Below are 17,092 nucleotides of genomic sequence, written 5' to 3' on the forward strand. Positions count from 1 at the left end.
CACCACTTCTTGTTTTCTTGGAGGAATATAAGACGTCAAAAACGTTGGTGTAACTGACCTTGTCTTGAAAGACAGCTGTGTTCAAGTAGAGAGAGAGGAGCAGTCAAAGAGGGAGAAAAATCAAAATAAAACATTAAATAAATCAAAAAGGAAAAATTTTCTTTAGAAAAATAAGGTGGTCCACAGTGTTAAGAATCCTAGGATGGTGAATAGAGCCATTTTTAAAAGCCTTTTCAATTTCTCTTAAATAATAATTGGTGACATTTGAAAGTATAGGTTTATTAGAGTATGTTATTTTTAATAAACTCTGGATTATAACTTTTTAAAATTTTATCACAGCTGACTTGCAAAAACAAGATAAAAGAATAAAATTTCCCCAATTTTCAATATGGCTTTTTATACTAACAACAAAACACTTTATTTCGAGCTAAAATAGTACAAGTAAATAAAGAAAAATAGAGAAACTGATGTTATTTTAATAATTATTTCAATATGAATATAATAAAACATAATGAGGAACACATGTTTGCTTGGTGCTAATGATATAACGTTTTGCAGTTTTATAGATAAAGTGAAATGTGTAATTTGAACCAGATGTTGAAATACTTTAGGATTAGTATCTAAGGGCAAATATTTTAGAAAATATGTGGAAAGGTAACCACATATTTGCTACTGGGAATCCTTTCTGTATGTTTTTAGATTGCACTTTACTTGGTTTCTCAAAATGAAATTGCTGATCTGTTCTCAATACTCTATTTTTTTTTTAAAATCCCGCCGAAGCAGTTCAGCAAAGTGGTTAAGAGCTCAGGTTCTGTGTCACGTGTTTGGCTTCATCATTTCCCGGCTACGGACCCTGGGAAACTTAGTTTTTCTGAGCCGCAGATTCCTGATTTGTAAAATGCGAATGATAGCATTAAAACAACCTCATAGTACCAATGTGGTGTTTAGGTTAAGAGAATGTAAAGTTGTTTTGCTGGAACGTAGTAAGCACTCAATATAAAGTAGTTAGCATTGTTGACACTGTTATTATCACTACTATTTTGCATTATTATTATCAACAAACCAACACTTTTCCACCTTATTTACTGTTAATCTGAGCATCCTTTCAGTCATCAATGTCAATTGTTAGCATCCTGAGAAGTGTATGAAATAGGTTCTCTTAAGCTGCATAGCACAGAATCACATTCAGTTTTTCTCAGGTAATGGGAACTTCTTTTAACAATATGTGAGTAAGTAAGGAAACGTAAGAGCTGGCCTTAGAAGCCACTTGGGGCCTGAAATATCATTTTCTTACAGTCCCTCATCTAACCCTAGCTCTATTGGTCTGGATGTGCTGGATCAGAAATCTCTCTACTGGTCGTTCCTGCTAAAACGGGAATTGTTTGGTCTCTATGGGAGTACTTCTGCCTGTTTGATGTTCAGCTCCTACTGCAGGGCCTGCTGCACCTGCACTGACTCTAATGTCAAGGTGACCGATTTCAACTCAAATTCACCTGGAAAAGAGTGCATTGATGGTTGACCATCACAATCCAGCATCATGTGTCACTGGTATGTGTGGTTCTCCCCTTGAGCCCCTTAGACTGCTGGGCAATAATCCCTTGTAAATCAACTGCATAGCCAACGCAAAGAGAATACTTGGCAAGCTCAATATAGATCTGGCTGTTATGTTGAGGCTCCTCGAAGGGATAAATGTAACTGGTAGATGCCTTGCATAGCATTCCAATATGGAAAGCACATTAGGTGGCAAAGCAAGATTTTTTAACTCATCGGTTTCCCTATTAATTCATTTTGGAGTTTCAAAATACAGCATTTGAATTCATTATAGATTTCTCACGGGACGTCATTCTGCCTGGTCTTCTCACACCACCCTTTTTTGGGGGCTGCTTTTCCCATTTCACCACAGGAGGGCAGTGGTTAGTCTGGGAAGCTATTTAGTACAACACGGCCCTTTCCCCTAAGGAGGCCTAACCGGCAGGGCCATCAAAGTCCGTTTCCCAAAGACAATGACTTAGCCTAAGCCATTCACAATTTGATCCCTAGGAATTTGAAGTTGAGACTGAAAAAAGCAAAGTCTGCGCCAGGAACAACATGTCAACTCGGAGTTCATCAGCAGCCATGTTCTGTTGTTGTTTTGCTATGTGGTCAGGAAAATTGAACTCAGCTGATCCTTGAGAAAGAGAAAATTGAAACAGACACAGAGAGGCATAAAACCTCCTAATTCCTGTCTCTAGACAGTTCCAGAGAACTAAATTTATACCTGCCCTTCAATTCTATGAGATATTCTAGCATCATTGTAATGAATATCCCATATTGCTTAAGCTAGTGCCTGTGAGTACCTGTAATTTGAAACCGAGTTTGAATAACCAGTGCAAAGGTAAACTATTTTTTTTTCTCCCAAGGATGTGAATTAGGCACTAAAATGGCATAAATTATATAATAAAATTCCAAATAAATTGTAATTATTCTACATTATTGAATTGGGACAAAAAAATTTGGATCATTAAATTCTGGGAATAGTACAGTTTTGGTGACCTCAGCTATCGAATTATTTTAAAGGTTTTGTTTGCTCATCTCATCCTTATTATTGAAATTTTAAATTCTTAACATACTTGATGACATGTAGTAGAGAAAATAAATATTTAATTATCTTAGGATCTTCAGTTCAAATAAATATTAATTTCATAGTCAGAAATACAGATATAAATACAGACAATAGAAGAGGTGGTGAAGGTTTGCTCTAAATCCAGGAGATGTGTGTGTGTGTGTGTGTGTGTGTGTGTGTGTGTCTAAAGAATATCTGAAGATGAGTATATTATGACTAAATTCAAACCCTGATATAAATTTATTTTCTTGTCATTTGTCTTTTCCTCTAAGGAAGTACACACACACACACACACACACAACTATTTTTGCATTTTCTCTAATTAAGGTCGCATACATATATATTCCCATCATTTCAGGGTGCAGACATAGAGCTGACTAGGTGGGTAATACTTCTAGTTATTACAATCTGGCCTCAGTCATTCTAAAATCACATTCCTAAAATCATTTCAGACTTGCACTAATAATTGGCTTTGAATATTGGAGGCTTAATTGGAAGCAACCAATTCCGGCCAGTTAGATCCTGATGAGGCTTGAAGAACTCCTGAAACAGATTTACATTTCTGAGAGTTGAGTTTCCTGAGAATTGTCCTTTTCTCTTGTATGATTCATCTGTTGTGTGGATGTACAGTTTTTCCTAATCCACACTATTTTCTCTAATGTATCAGTTATTATCGCTGTATAAGCAATCCTAACTTGGTGGCCTGAAAAAAACCCCACCATTTGATTATGCTAATTTCTTCTGTGGATCAGGAATTCAGATAATGTCCAACAAAAATGGCTGGTCTCTGGTCTATGATTTTGGAGCCTCTTTCACTTTCTTGTCTGATGCCCGATTTAATCTGCTTCAGCTGGGACTGTAAGCTGGCTACCCTCACAGGGCCTCCCTAGGTGGTTTAGATTTCTGTTAGCATGGGCAGCTGGATTCTGAGATAACCAAGAGGAAGCACCTGGAAAGTGATTGTTCTAGGAGAACAAGGTAAAAGCTGCATGGAAATTTTACGCCCCAGCCTTGGAAGTTAAATAGCATCACTTTCTCACTGAATTTATAGGTATAGACCCCACTCCCAACAGAAGGGATGTCAAGGAATTTGCGGCTATCCTAAATCCAATCAACTAACAGCAGACAGAATAAGCCAAGTAAGAATCCAATCATACATTATTGATGGAACTGGACTGGAAAACCCAACAGGGATATTTTACTTATCTCACTCTTATTTGAGTCTGCCTATGTACTTGGAGATAAAATTTCCAAACAGCAGCTTCTTCCTCATCATTCCACCCTGTTATAAGAGAGGGTAGATCCCAAAATATTTATTACACTGGAAGAGAAAAAGAGAAGAATTTACTCTGCTTGAAGGTAGTCAAAGGAGAAAAGAGAGCTTTTGAGACACCATCTGATTATGTGGACATATGAGATACTCCTTCCTCCTCCTGCAGAGGAGTGAGTCAGGGAGTGAACATTAGAATGGTGAGAATCGCCCTGAACAAGATGCCCCAGAAAGTGCTAATGGTGGTGCGATTTTTCTTTTCTTCACAAAGGTAACACGTTGGGGAATTTCTTTCCCTAATAATTCCCTACCTCACTCCTTCATAATCTCTAAGAAGTGAATATATTTCTCAAACCTAAAGATGTAAAACCACACAGTATATAATCACAAATGGTGTAGAAGTTCTGTGCAAAATCATTGGAGATAGAAGAAAATAGCCCAGCTTGCTTAGCTCTCAAAATTAAATAGAAAAATAATCAGAAATGTTTCCATGACCAGGAAACTATTAGCTTTGTTTCTTAATGTTGATTTTAAGCATTTAACAAATTACAGACTAGATATCATGTGCATTATTAAATAGCTCTTACTATGAAAATGTGATAATCAATATTATAATTATCCAGGATTGTAATCTTGAAATGGAAATGCTTAATAATACATTTGTTTTCTCTTTTGTTTTCCATGTAGAGCTTACCATGCAGTATTTCTTCTACATAATACTTAATACAATTTTAATGGATGAATTATGCTGTAATTGCTTATTTACTTTGTGACATCCTTCTAGGAGTCATATTGTGTTAATGTCACCAATACTTCGTAATCCCTCTGATTAAAGCTATTACCTTGAGATTTTGCATTTTCTTCCACAAAGGATGATGTTTCTCTGACCCTTGATTTGGGGTTTGGTCATGTAACTAACTTCCTTTAACCAATGGAATAAAGCAGAACTTATGAAGAGCTGGTTCCAAATCAAGAATCCAAGAAACCTTGTGTAAAATGCCGTTCTCCATGAGCTGATGCCATCATCCTGAGAAAGACACATTTGGTCTAGACTATTATTAGTCTGTGGAAGAAAATGGAAAACACATGAAACAGAACTTTCCCATCAAAATGAAACTTCCCGAATCCAACCAAGAGCAGAGCCCACATGTCTGGCATTACTCCTGTGTTTGCAGTTTAGCTGCTTACTTGTGCATTTCCAAATATCAATAGGGATTCACTCTAGGCTGCATTTGGCTGGGGCAACTTACCTGGTGTTGTGGTCTGAATGTATTCCCCAAACTTCATGTGTTGGAAACATAATCCCCAATGCAAGTATTGGGAGGATGGGTCTTTGGGGAGGTATTTAGGCCTTGAGGGTTGTGCCCTCATGAATGGATTAACATCATTATGAAAGGACTCAATGGAGGGGGTTTGTGTCTCTTTTACACTTCCATCCCTTCCACCTCTTCCACTTGGGGAGGACACAGCATTTCTCCTCTTCCGAGGATGCAACAACAAGGCACAGACTTGAAAGTAGAGATTAGACCCTGACTAGATTTGAACTTAATGGTGCCTTGATCTTGGGTTTCAGCCTCCATGAAAAAAATAACATTTTTGTTTTCTATAAATTACCTCATCTAAAGTATTTTGTTATAACAAGACAAACATAGTGAGACATCTGGTATATCTGTGCTCTACAGTTCTTGCATCCTCCATTTGGGTGGCTAACACAGATATGTTCTACTCATAGTGAAATGCTAAAAGGCAAATAGGAACGCCTGAGGGTACTTACTTCAGTAGCACATAGACTAAAATTGAAATGATATGGAAATTGGCGTAGCCCCTGTGCCAAGATGACGCAGAAATTCGTGAAGCCTTCCATATTTTTGTAACATAAAGGATAAATGCTTTAGGAGATGAGTATCCCATTTTCCATGATGTGATTATTATACATTGCATGCCTGTATCAACATGAGATATTTAAACATCTATTATGATGTATATCATGAGACATTTAAACCTCTACTATGTACCCACAAAAATTTAAAATGAAATATTTTAAAAATGTATAAGGGCCTTTGAAGCCTGGGGTTTGAACAGACATAACTTTATTTCTGCCTCATTATATTAACCAAAGCAAGTCATATAGGGAGATATATTCTGCCTTTATCAGAGAAACTCTAAAGTTGTCTGACAAAGGGCTCAGTTAGAGAGAGGAGTGAAAAATAAAAATTATTAATAAAAATTTATTTCTAGCCTTTCCCATATCCATGTAGATTAAGAAATAGAATATTACTACGACCTTAGAAGTCCCTCTGATGTCCTCACTCAGTATGTCTAACCGTCCTCCTCCATAGAATCATAAAATCTATATTTATCTGTGTTAGGACTCTTTGTATTAATAAAATTTTGTGAAATTCATGCATATTGTTACAGGTAGCCCTAGTGAGTTAATTTTCATTGTGATCTAGTGTTACATTTCAGGACTATGCCACCATTTGTTTATTATCAGTCATGCACCATTGATGGATATTTAGGCGAGTTTCAATTTGGGGATATGAAAAACGATGCTGCTGGCAAATAACTGGAAGCTTCTCTTTTGCCTGTACACTAGCAGTGGATTTGCTAGAGCATAGAAGACCTCTGATTTCTCCACATTCTCTGTAACACTTAGTATTGTTAGTATTTATTTTATTTTACTATTATTACTTTTTTTTTTTTTTTTTTGAGACAGAGTCTCACTCTGTCGCCCAGACTAGAGTGCAGTGGCACATTGTTGGCTCACTGAAACCTCCACCTCCCGGATTCAAGAGATTCTCCTGCCTCAGCCTCCTGAGTAGCGGGGATTGCAGGCATGCACCATTATGACCGGCTAATTTTTGTATTTTTAGTAGAGACAGGATTTCACCATGTTGGCCAGGCTGGTCTTGAACTCCTGACCTGAGGTGATCCCCCGGCCTCAGCCTTCCAAAGTGCTAGGATTACAAGTGTGAGCCACCACTTCTGGCCTATTTTATTTTATTATTATTTAGAGACAAAGTTTTTCTCTGTCACCCGGGCTGGAGTGAAGTGGTGTGGTCATGGTTCACTGCAGCCTCGACTTCCTATCCCGAAGTGATATTCCTGCCTCACACTCCCAAGTAGCTGGTACTACTGGCATGTGCCGCCATGCCTGACCAGTATTTTAAATTTTAGTCATTCTCTTGCGTATTCAGTTTCTTATATTATCTATCATTTTTATGTTATTATATGTGGTATGACTTTTGAACATAATTTTACTTGTTTATTTACTTGTTTATTGTTCTATCAATATTAATGTGGAAGTATAATTGATAATGATCTTGAATTCAGTGACCTTGCTCAATGAATTTATTAATTTTAAGTTCACATGTGAATTCATTCAGATATTTTACATACACAGTTGTGTCACCTACAGATAATGGGCTTTCTACTTCCTTTCATTTTTATACTTTCTGTTTCTTTATTAGACTGGCTAGAACCTCCAATATGTTGTTGAATACAATATTGAAAAGAAATGATAATAGAAGATATACTCTTTCATTTCCTAGCTCTCAGGAAAAAAAAATTTATTATTTTCCCAATAACATTAAGAATTCATGTAGTTTTTTGGTAGCTACCCTTTAATGCTTAATTCCATTTCTCTGCTTAGCCTGTAAGCTGTATAATCTTTACGTTTCCATTTGGAGTTGTCCCAGTGACTTGAATGTGCTTTATGACCAATCTAATATGTGTTAATACTATTACCACTTCTGAGAAAACATAATTACTTTATGTATTACTTTAATTTCACTTTTTCCTCCCACCTTTTGTGTAACAATTTACCATGTGATGTATATATTGCCAAAATACTTGTTTTATCATTACCACATACAGCAAATATCCATTTCTTTTTACTTGTGTGTTTACCTTAGAATTGCTCTCAGCCTTTCAGCTGTTGCTTTTAAGCAAATGACTGGAGGCAGGGGTAGTAGTAGCAACTGTCTATAGATAGCTTCTCCTCGAAAACTTGGACTTTGCCACTCTGTGGGATTGTGTTCTAATTTCTTGCTGCCTTGGTAGATGTCTAATCTCTACCAGTAATTATAATTTTATGTGTTGTTATATTTCATCTAACTTCTGTTTGTTGTAAATGGGAAATTTATCCAAAACAAGGTCATCTGATACTTCTGGAAATACAAAATTCCAATATGTGTCTCAGTTTTCAAGCTTCCCAAAAGTAAGGACTTTCATTTCTAGCCATGCTGCAGACTAGATACTAAACTCCTGCTGAAATTGACAAATAATCCTATATGCATAAAAACGTATATGTATATTCACATTTGTATATATACAGCATAATTATAAGATGCCCATCTGACAGGAAATCTTCTAATGCTCAACATTCAGAAAAAGAGGAATCTCAAACAGATGAGTGTCAAAGTGAACCAGCCTTCAACTGAATCCATTGGTCAAGTTAACTATTCTTGAACTTTTACTCTCTTGGCTTTACTGTTGGGACCCTTGGAGGGTGACCAGAGGTTAACAACCTAAAATAACATGGTGTAGCATATAAATACAGTACAATAAAATACAAAAATGACTCTACATTGAATGAGTATTACTTCTATTTGTGAATCTTTTGGTTTGCTTCATTGTCAAGTTAGACAAATTTCTTGTATTGTGTTGGGGTCAAATATTAGACCATAATACCTGTGTATAACTAGAAACAACCACCTGTAGATAACCAGGATAAAACTATGATGATGTTTAAGTAGCACTGTTCACATTAAGAAAAAAATAAACACATTCAAATGTCTATAAACAGAAGATTGATAAATTGTGTTGTCTCCAGAGAATTAAATACTAGGTAGAAGGAGAATTGGTGAATAATGACTAAATTGAAAAATATGATCAAATCTTAGAGTTAATTAATTTAAAGAGCCTGGAATTAAATAATATTTATAGTATGATTTTATTTATATGCATGCAAAAACATGCAAAACTGAATTAAACACATGCAATAAAACTTTTGAAATCCATAGAATGATAAACACTAATTTTAGAAGGCTCAAAAGGCCTACATTTTGGGGTCTCTGCTCACCAGTAGTCTCCTGACACAACTGCCTAGTGTGACCCTGGAGGTCCACTTTGCCTCACAGCCTGGTTTACTGCTGCCCACACTTTAAATTCACCAAACGCAGTTGAAATTTTTATGTATTACTTTATTTTTTTAAATAGCCATTTGTTATCTATCTCTTTGTGGTTTTGGTCAAAAAAAAAAAAAGATGTAAGGGTTTATAAATCTCAGCATATAAAAATCTTTCTTCCTACTTAATGGAACATAGTTGTTCCAATAAACACTAGGCATCGAGGGGAAATCAAAATTAAGAAGTGTAGAAGATGCTTTTTGTAGAAAAAGTGTAGAAAACAAAAAGGAAAGTCACATAAAACAAGTGCCTTATAGTACTGCCTTTGCTTATTATAAATCCAGGAAAAGGCAGTAGTTTTGTGAATGTCATTTGCTCTTTGAGAGAGGAAATAGTCTGTATTGGTAATATTTTTCCCCTCTATATGTGATAGAATTAGACACCATGATTATCCCTGATAGGGAGAATTATGCTAGTTGGGTTTAAGTTCGCATATCATGGAATCGGGGTCATAGCCCTGAACAGCTAGCATACTACCAAGGGTAAAATCAAGATTTTTCCCCTTCTGTCTAACCTCCATCCTGCATATAATCTCATGATCTTGCTGATTGGCAAATTTTGCTCCTGTGAACAAAATTTTTCTCCAAAAACTGCTTTATGATTACACAATTGCTACCACATAGAGCCAGATAATGAACCAGACAGTCAGAATAAATTGTGTGGTAATCACTATATCATGCAAAAACATGTTTTTTTCTTCAGGGAACATTTTACTTTAAGTTTCACTTCTTCCTTATCTAATGAAAGAAATAGCAGAGATTGTGTTTCAAAGCACTTGGATGTTATATGGATTTATTAGGCATAAAACATTGAAAGGAAATTAGTAAAATGATGAGTCAGCTTCAAAAATTTAAGTGTTTTGGTTCAACTGAGTGCAATTATTCACACTTGATAATTCATTATAAATGCTAGGCTCCATATCTCATTTTTCTTCCAACTATTCAAATTTTATGTTCATCCAACAGCTGTATTCAAGGTAAATTTGCCAAATGTGAATCATTTTCTATGCTGCTGAGTATCGGTTGCTAGGAATGATGCCTCATTGTTTTTCTCTTCAATGGCATCATTAAAACTCTAGTCAGTTAATCATCAAAGGAATTACACAAACAACTTTTTCAATTGCACCAAATATAACAAAGCTTGTCAAATTTATTTTTATACAAAATTTCCATGACAATAATGAAGCAAACACCAATGTCTGTCAGGCATCACAGTTTCTGCGTCAGTTTTATATTTATCCATCCTAAACTTGTCAAAATATCATGACCATCCCTATGCAAATTTATTTGCTTGACATTTTGTATGTACCTTTATCAAAAAAGGGAGCTTGAACAATATGCATTTCTTTGAATGCTCAAACCTAAATGATAACTAAATGCTACAGGGAATGTAAGTATGTTTTTAAAATTTTTATGTGTACGTAGTAGGTATTTTGATTTCATGTGAAATCTCTTTTAAAATACTCTCATGTATTATGTTATTAATACAGTTTTATGAATCATCCATTGCCGATTAAATTATGAGATATGTCTTTGTGCCGTGTCGTAAATGAAGACCTAGAAGCATTCCTATGACACTAGAGGAGAAAAGGAAAAAGAAGGATTAAGTGAATTTCTTGCATCTTTTTTTCTTTCCATGAGGCCCCAGAATGTGATCAGTAACATGACCAACAATAGATTCCAAATTGAAGATAAAAGAATACATCAAACGGGGATCTGAGAAGGTGAAAGAAAGTCCTCGGCTTTGACAGCATCCAAGCCCACATTCTAATTTTGTAACTAAATTGAGGGTATTTGAATATAATAAGGGTTGTCAACTAATTGGCCCACAGACAAATGATTGATTTTGGTGAATTGATGCTTTTTCTCTGTATTTATGCTCCAATAGATTATTTCTTGGTTTTTCATTCCAATATGAATTAGCTCTTCAGTGCACAGATAGGCGTTCACAGCATACTCAGTAAAGGTTTTTTTCTTTTTTACATTCCTCATCAAATTAAGTAGATTATACTATTAGAGTTTAACATAAAACATACTTCTGTATTTTTCTCTTGCTCTTAGCATTACAATTTTAAAATACTGGAGGTAAAAGCCTCCTCTCTGAAATAATAAAATTACATTTTCAAGCACATCGTAGAGTGAAAAACAATTTCCTCCATGCTATTCAAAATAGTGTAGTTACAAATCTTAATATTAAAACTAATGTGTCATAATCAAAATAAATAACAAAGTAACAGTGATTACAGCTAAATTGAAATATGGTACCAGAAATTCATACTGGAAATTAACTGCTTTGTCCTGTCTTAAGAAGTTATTTTTGAAATAACTAGCAGTGAGAGTCCTAATGCTTTAACAATTTGGTTAAATTTGCCATTGGCAAATGCACAGAAAATATATATCTTCCATACTAAATAAACAGTAATGTGCTTGTTCTGTTTTGATCTTTTTGTATTTTCTATTGTAATGCATTATTTATGCATAAACAGTAGTATAGTTAAGTTATCAAGAAAATAATATGAAGCATAAAATTAAGCCCATCAATCAGCCTTCAAGCAAGACAATTTCCGATAACTTGCATCTATGATTGTTCCATTCTCCTATTCCACACACCTTGTGTATTTTTTAAAAGATAACTGCTATTCTGCATTCCGTGTTTACTGGTTTCTTGCTCTAGCTTTATCATGCGCCTAAATAATATATTGAAGAATTTGGGAATTGTTTTTAAATTTTATAGTTAGATATAACAGTGTGATCTTCCAGTGCATGCTAACTTGTCTCGATGCTTCCAAAGGTTCATCCCTGATGTCATGTTTAGCAATAGGTCTTTTTGTTTTTTTTTTTTTTTTGCTTCTGCTGCATATATTCAATTGTATGAATGCATTCCAATTTATTTATTCATTTGTCTATCAGTGTGCTTTTGAATCATTTTCAGTTTTAGGGGCATAATTCATCTCCCTCCCCTTACTTGTCTCTTGATTGACACAAACATTGCTTCTATGCTTTCTAGGGTATATGCACAAACTGTTCATTAAATGTGTGTTTCTTCTTTATACTGGGCACACAGCTAGACTACATTTTGCAAGTCTCCTTGGCTTGGTTACATGACTGAGTTGTAGCCAATGTAATGTGGCTCAAAGTCTGACATATCTAAGACACGGCTTTCAAGTCATGTCTTTGCCCTTCCAATGACCAGCAGAACATCATCTCTTTCATTTGTCTCTTTCCTCTTCCACCAGCAGAAATTAAGAGGCTCAGAATATATCAGAGTCACAATGTGCAGTTAACCTTGGTCTCTGAATGTTCACATGGAAAAGGTCTTTCATGGCAGTTGGTACATATTTGGATTATTATTTGAATGAGAAATAAGCTTTTATATTATTGATCCCATTTATACATTTTGCTATGTAGTTGATAAAATTATTAGTATTCCTCTTAGTAGTTCAGTGAGTAGAATTTTTCTATCTTTTAAAGAAACATTTGACATTATCTGTCACATATGGAACCACAGTGAGGTGAAGTACAATACCAGAGAACATAAATTCTGTTCACTAAGCACCTAACCTATAGGGTTTGCTACTGGCATCTAGTAGGTAGAAACCATGATGCTGCTAAACATCCTAAAGTTCATTCCCCAGCAGCAAAGAATGATCTTATCCAGAATATCAGTAATTCCAAGGTTGAGGAAACCTGCGCTAATTAATATACAAGCAGATAGTAAATGAGAACTTAATGAATGGTGGTTATCCAAATACAGATTAAAGTCTACTCTTCAGATTATATTTCTGTGGCCATCTGATTTCATCCAACTGTTGGAAATTATTGGACTAAGAAAATTCAAGTGGTTGAAGTATGACATAAAAGACAAAAACACCCCTGCTATGAAATCTGTCCATATGTTACCATGTGCTTCCAGTATGTTGTTCCAATATGTATTCCTGGGTCAACTAAGCCTTAGATTTGGTGTCTGCCCAAACAGTAATCCGATTTATTAATTTTCCTGGCTGGCCTCGATGTTTGGCTAGAAATCAAGTTCTCTTCCTATGGTTGTGCATCGATTTCTCTGCTTCCTATGCCAGGCTCCATTTCATATTTATTATATTCAAGGAGTCCAAAGGGAGGCAGTATAGCAAAGTGTTTAGGGACAGAAGGCTCTGATTCAAATGTAATGTTTATCACTTTCTAAAATCAAGACCTTAAACAAGATGGAGTTGTGACTTACATTCCTCTCTGCAATATGATGACAGTAGGATAATGTGTGCAGCAAAAAGAAGTAAGATGTATAATACTTAGAGCAATACCTACACATAGCAAGTACTCCAAGAAAGTTCATCTGTAGTATGTTCAAGTTCTTCATTGCATATCTTGCTCTCCTATGTTGGGTTTTTCTTACTTTTGTCTGTGTGACTGCTTGATTGATTTATATTTTACCATTAGTTTGACTTCTAGTTCATGGTCTTTGTTTTTGGCAACCATCTTCTGTTTTACTATCTGCTCTGTTTTTTGTTGTTGTTGTTGTTGTTGTTCTTGTGTATATTTTTGATTCAGTCTTTTATTAAACAAATGACTATTGGGCACCAACTATGTTCTACTCTAGTTACAGCAATGAATAGTTACAGCAATGAGAGCAGACAAAAATATCTGCTCTCACAAAACTAAAATTCTGTGAACTCATAGAACTGCCCTCATAGAGCTTAAATTTAAGTGGAAACTCCATCCATGTCTTGAATCATAACAAGACTGCTGGTCTCTGGATTTTTTTTTATAGTTAAAGATCTGATTTTCTTAGTTGAAGTTTTAAATTCAGTGTATCTGTTGGCTCTTCTCACTGTGCCTTCTACCCCTGTCTGGTATAAATAAATGACAACAGTTGATCAAGTCTTGACATTGGTTCTAATTCCATGAATTGCAAAAATCCCTGCACAGAAATTAAAGCTAAAGCAGTGCTGGATGAACATTTGTCTGATTCTTGAGACATGTTTATTCAATGTTTCACTAGGGTTGAGGCAGATAAAAGGTACTAGAGGTAGCAGTCTGCATGAAAAGTTCCAGAAATATTCAGGGGGAAGTTTAACCTGGGATTCTAAACACTGTGAGTTACTTGGATCAAAAGGAGGACATTTTAAGCATACCATTGGGCACAGGGTATTTGAAAATTCCTTCATCCTTTGTAGATACCCTGGAGATATTCTTACACTTCTGATATTGGGTTTTTCTGTCATTGTTGACCAGGATCACAGTAAAAATTCCATTCTGACAAGGGTTTTGTAATTATATTTTTGGTGATTATGTAAAATGTAAAAACAAACTGGATAGAGTATATGTCTGATAAAATACCTCAATTCATGCAAAAATTATGTTTTATTAAGCATCATTTCAACTTACAGAAAATGGAAATCCTTTGCTATTATACAGCTATCTAAAAGTGAATTTTCTTTTTCTAGCTTTGGTTTTATGTATTTTAATGGTTTAATTTTGAAAAACAACCTTAGGTAAAATACAACTGGCTTTAAAAATGAATAATCATGCATTTTCTACTTCAGAGATATGGAACCTTAAACATACATTTGAAGCAAACAGAAGATCTTTAATCCACTACTGACTAATGCCAGATGCCTTTTCAGTACACAAGGGAAGGATTAACAACATGTAGGAACATGTAAATGCAGAAAATCAGTCACAGGTGCCAAAGGCACCATAATGATTGCTTTCCTATGAAACAATAATCCCAATGTTCTTAAAATAGAAAAAGAGTTCCTCTTGGGAATATAAAAATTAAGTTTTGTAACAGTTAAGGGCCATTTTGTGAGACAATTTCAAGTGAGTTGATTGAAGAAGAGGAATGTATGCTCCTGTCATTTATATCAGAACAGTTTGTGCTTCAATATAAAGATATTGAGTACAGAAACCTATCAAGTGAAACTTCCAAATTCTGAACAGGAAATAGTCAGACAATGATGAGAACTTTTTTGTTTGCTTCTGATGTGGACATTATGTGATCTTCTCTCAAATTCCTAAAACTTTTTGATTAGCTCTGTTAGTTTATATGTGGAAATTATTTTCCACATCAATGATAGGGCTCAAAACCAGTGACTTAATTATACTATATCATCTAGTTAAGGTGGAATACTTTGTAATCCATATATTTGAAATCTATGTATGCCAAGGATTAGACTAACATTCCTCCCTAGTTTCAACTAGTTCAACAATGAATTTTATTAATTCTTCATGTAGCAAATTAATGCACCACTGGAAGAGTTTAGTCATGTTAGAGTACGTGTCAGCCAAATGACTGTTTAAGATATGACATGTGAATCTCTTGATCTGTCAATTACATAAATTGTTTTTAAATTATGCTGCAGATCTGGAAACTATCTTACAAAAAAGCAGTAAAGATACTTGCTAAGCATCAGAGGCCACTAACTATGGATTATGCAACTTTGCTTTTAGTAAAAGCAGACATACAAAGGTGATACATCCAAAGCTGTTTTCTATCTCATATAGAACACCATATGAATTTAATCTGGTTTTGAATATTCGTGTGAAATTTGAGCAACCTAGGTTATATACACGCCAATAAATCTATCTTTGAAATAGGAGTCTCAATATTTCATTGCAAGGACATGTGAAATCCTAGAATCTTGGTTTATGTAGGGTCCAAATTAGGCTCCTGGTAGAAATTTTTAAAAGTATTTCATCTAGACGACCCTTGGATGCAAGGCCCTCACACAACCAAAAATGATGAATGCAACACGTAAGAGCATTTCCAGAACCATCTTTGGTTAGTGCCCCTGTCATCCTACATTTCTAAATACCCTAACTTTAAACTTTTAACTAAAAATATGGAAATTCAATTTTTTAACACAGAGTTACATTTTCATTATTTTACTAAATGGTTAGAGCAAAGTGATGGAATGATTCTTCAGGGTAGTGAGCTTTCTGTTCCTTAGTGAAAGATTGGTAGGATACGGGCTGCTGCCATTAAGGTATAAGAGACTGGCTTCAGTCAAAAACACCAGCTGTAGCCAATATAGTAGTTTAAAATAGAATAAAACTTTTATGCCTGCCTTCCCTTGCCTTTGAATCATCTCAATAAAATTTGCATTTAAACGTGGAAGGCTTAGCTTGCTTCACTATGCTTCATATAAAAAAACACTTTTCCCCATACAAAGAAAGTTTCATTTCTTTTCTGACATTTATTTTCATTATACTTTATTACCACTATGGATGTTGGTGCTTTGCATAAATATTCATTAGCTATGGTACAAAAAAGTATGTGTGCGGTCATTCTAAATAAAAGGTAAATATTTGTTTCAAAAATGCTAGTTTCACTTGCATTAAATATTTATCTTTCATACACAGCAACAAGATATAACCTATGTTTAGTCTCTTTTCAGTATGCAGTATTTAATTAGAATGTTGCCTTAAAATCTTATTGTCCGTTAAAAACAATGTCCCAAATTTAAAATACTAATTTTGATTCCATTAGCTAGGTTGTTGATTTATATGTGACATAATTTTGCTATTTAAGCCATGTCAAAGTTACTATATAAAAGAATCATCATGTTCTTTATGTTAAAGAAAATTGGTCTTCAAAGTGAAGCTATTTAACTTTCTCTAAGAAAGCAAATAATCACTTCCTAGACATAAAAACTGTATGAAAGAAGTAGTAAATGTTCATAACAATATAACACAAGTCTATTAGAATATAGCCAATGAATGTATAACATCAAGAAGGCAGATTGGTACTGATAGGTTTTACAAGATCAAACTGTATAACTGTAGAATAACTTAAGAAAAAAATCCACTTTGTCACATATTAGCAATATTTAAGTTGTATTATTTATTTTTCACTTTAATTTTTAAAATTGTATTGGGGAATTCACTTTCTTTAAATTACCTACCCATATTTTACCATATTATGAATGCTAAACTCACTCTAAATTCACTAGGATAAAATAAAGATACATAAATTACATAAAGCAAAAATTATAAATCTTGAAGTACCATATGAATTCAGATTGTATTTTCAGGC

The 17,092-nt window shown here is 34.6% G+C and overlaps 1 non-coding gene across 1 annotated transcript; it reads left to right on the top strand.

The window, feature by feature from the left end:
- The first annotated feature begins 5,638 nt into the window (after positions 1 to 5,638).
- LOC118149989 (U6 spliceosomal RNA) lies at positions 5,639 to 5,742 on the top strand. Its single transcript, XR_004737759.1, has one exon. It is a non-coding gene; the product is annotated as a U6 spliceosomal RNA (small nuclear RNA).
- The last annotated feature ends 11,350 nt before the right edge of the window (positions 5,743 to 17,092 follow it).

Source organism: Callithrix jacchus, chromosome 21, assembly GCF_049354715.1.
Source record: "Callithrix jacchus isolate 240 chromosome 21, calJac240_pri, whole genome shotgun sequence".
NCBI lineage: Eukaryota > Metazoa > Chordata > Mammalia > Primates > Cebidae > Callithrix > Callithrix jacchus.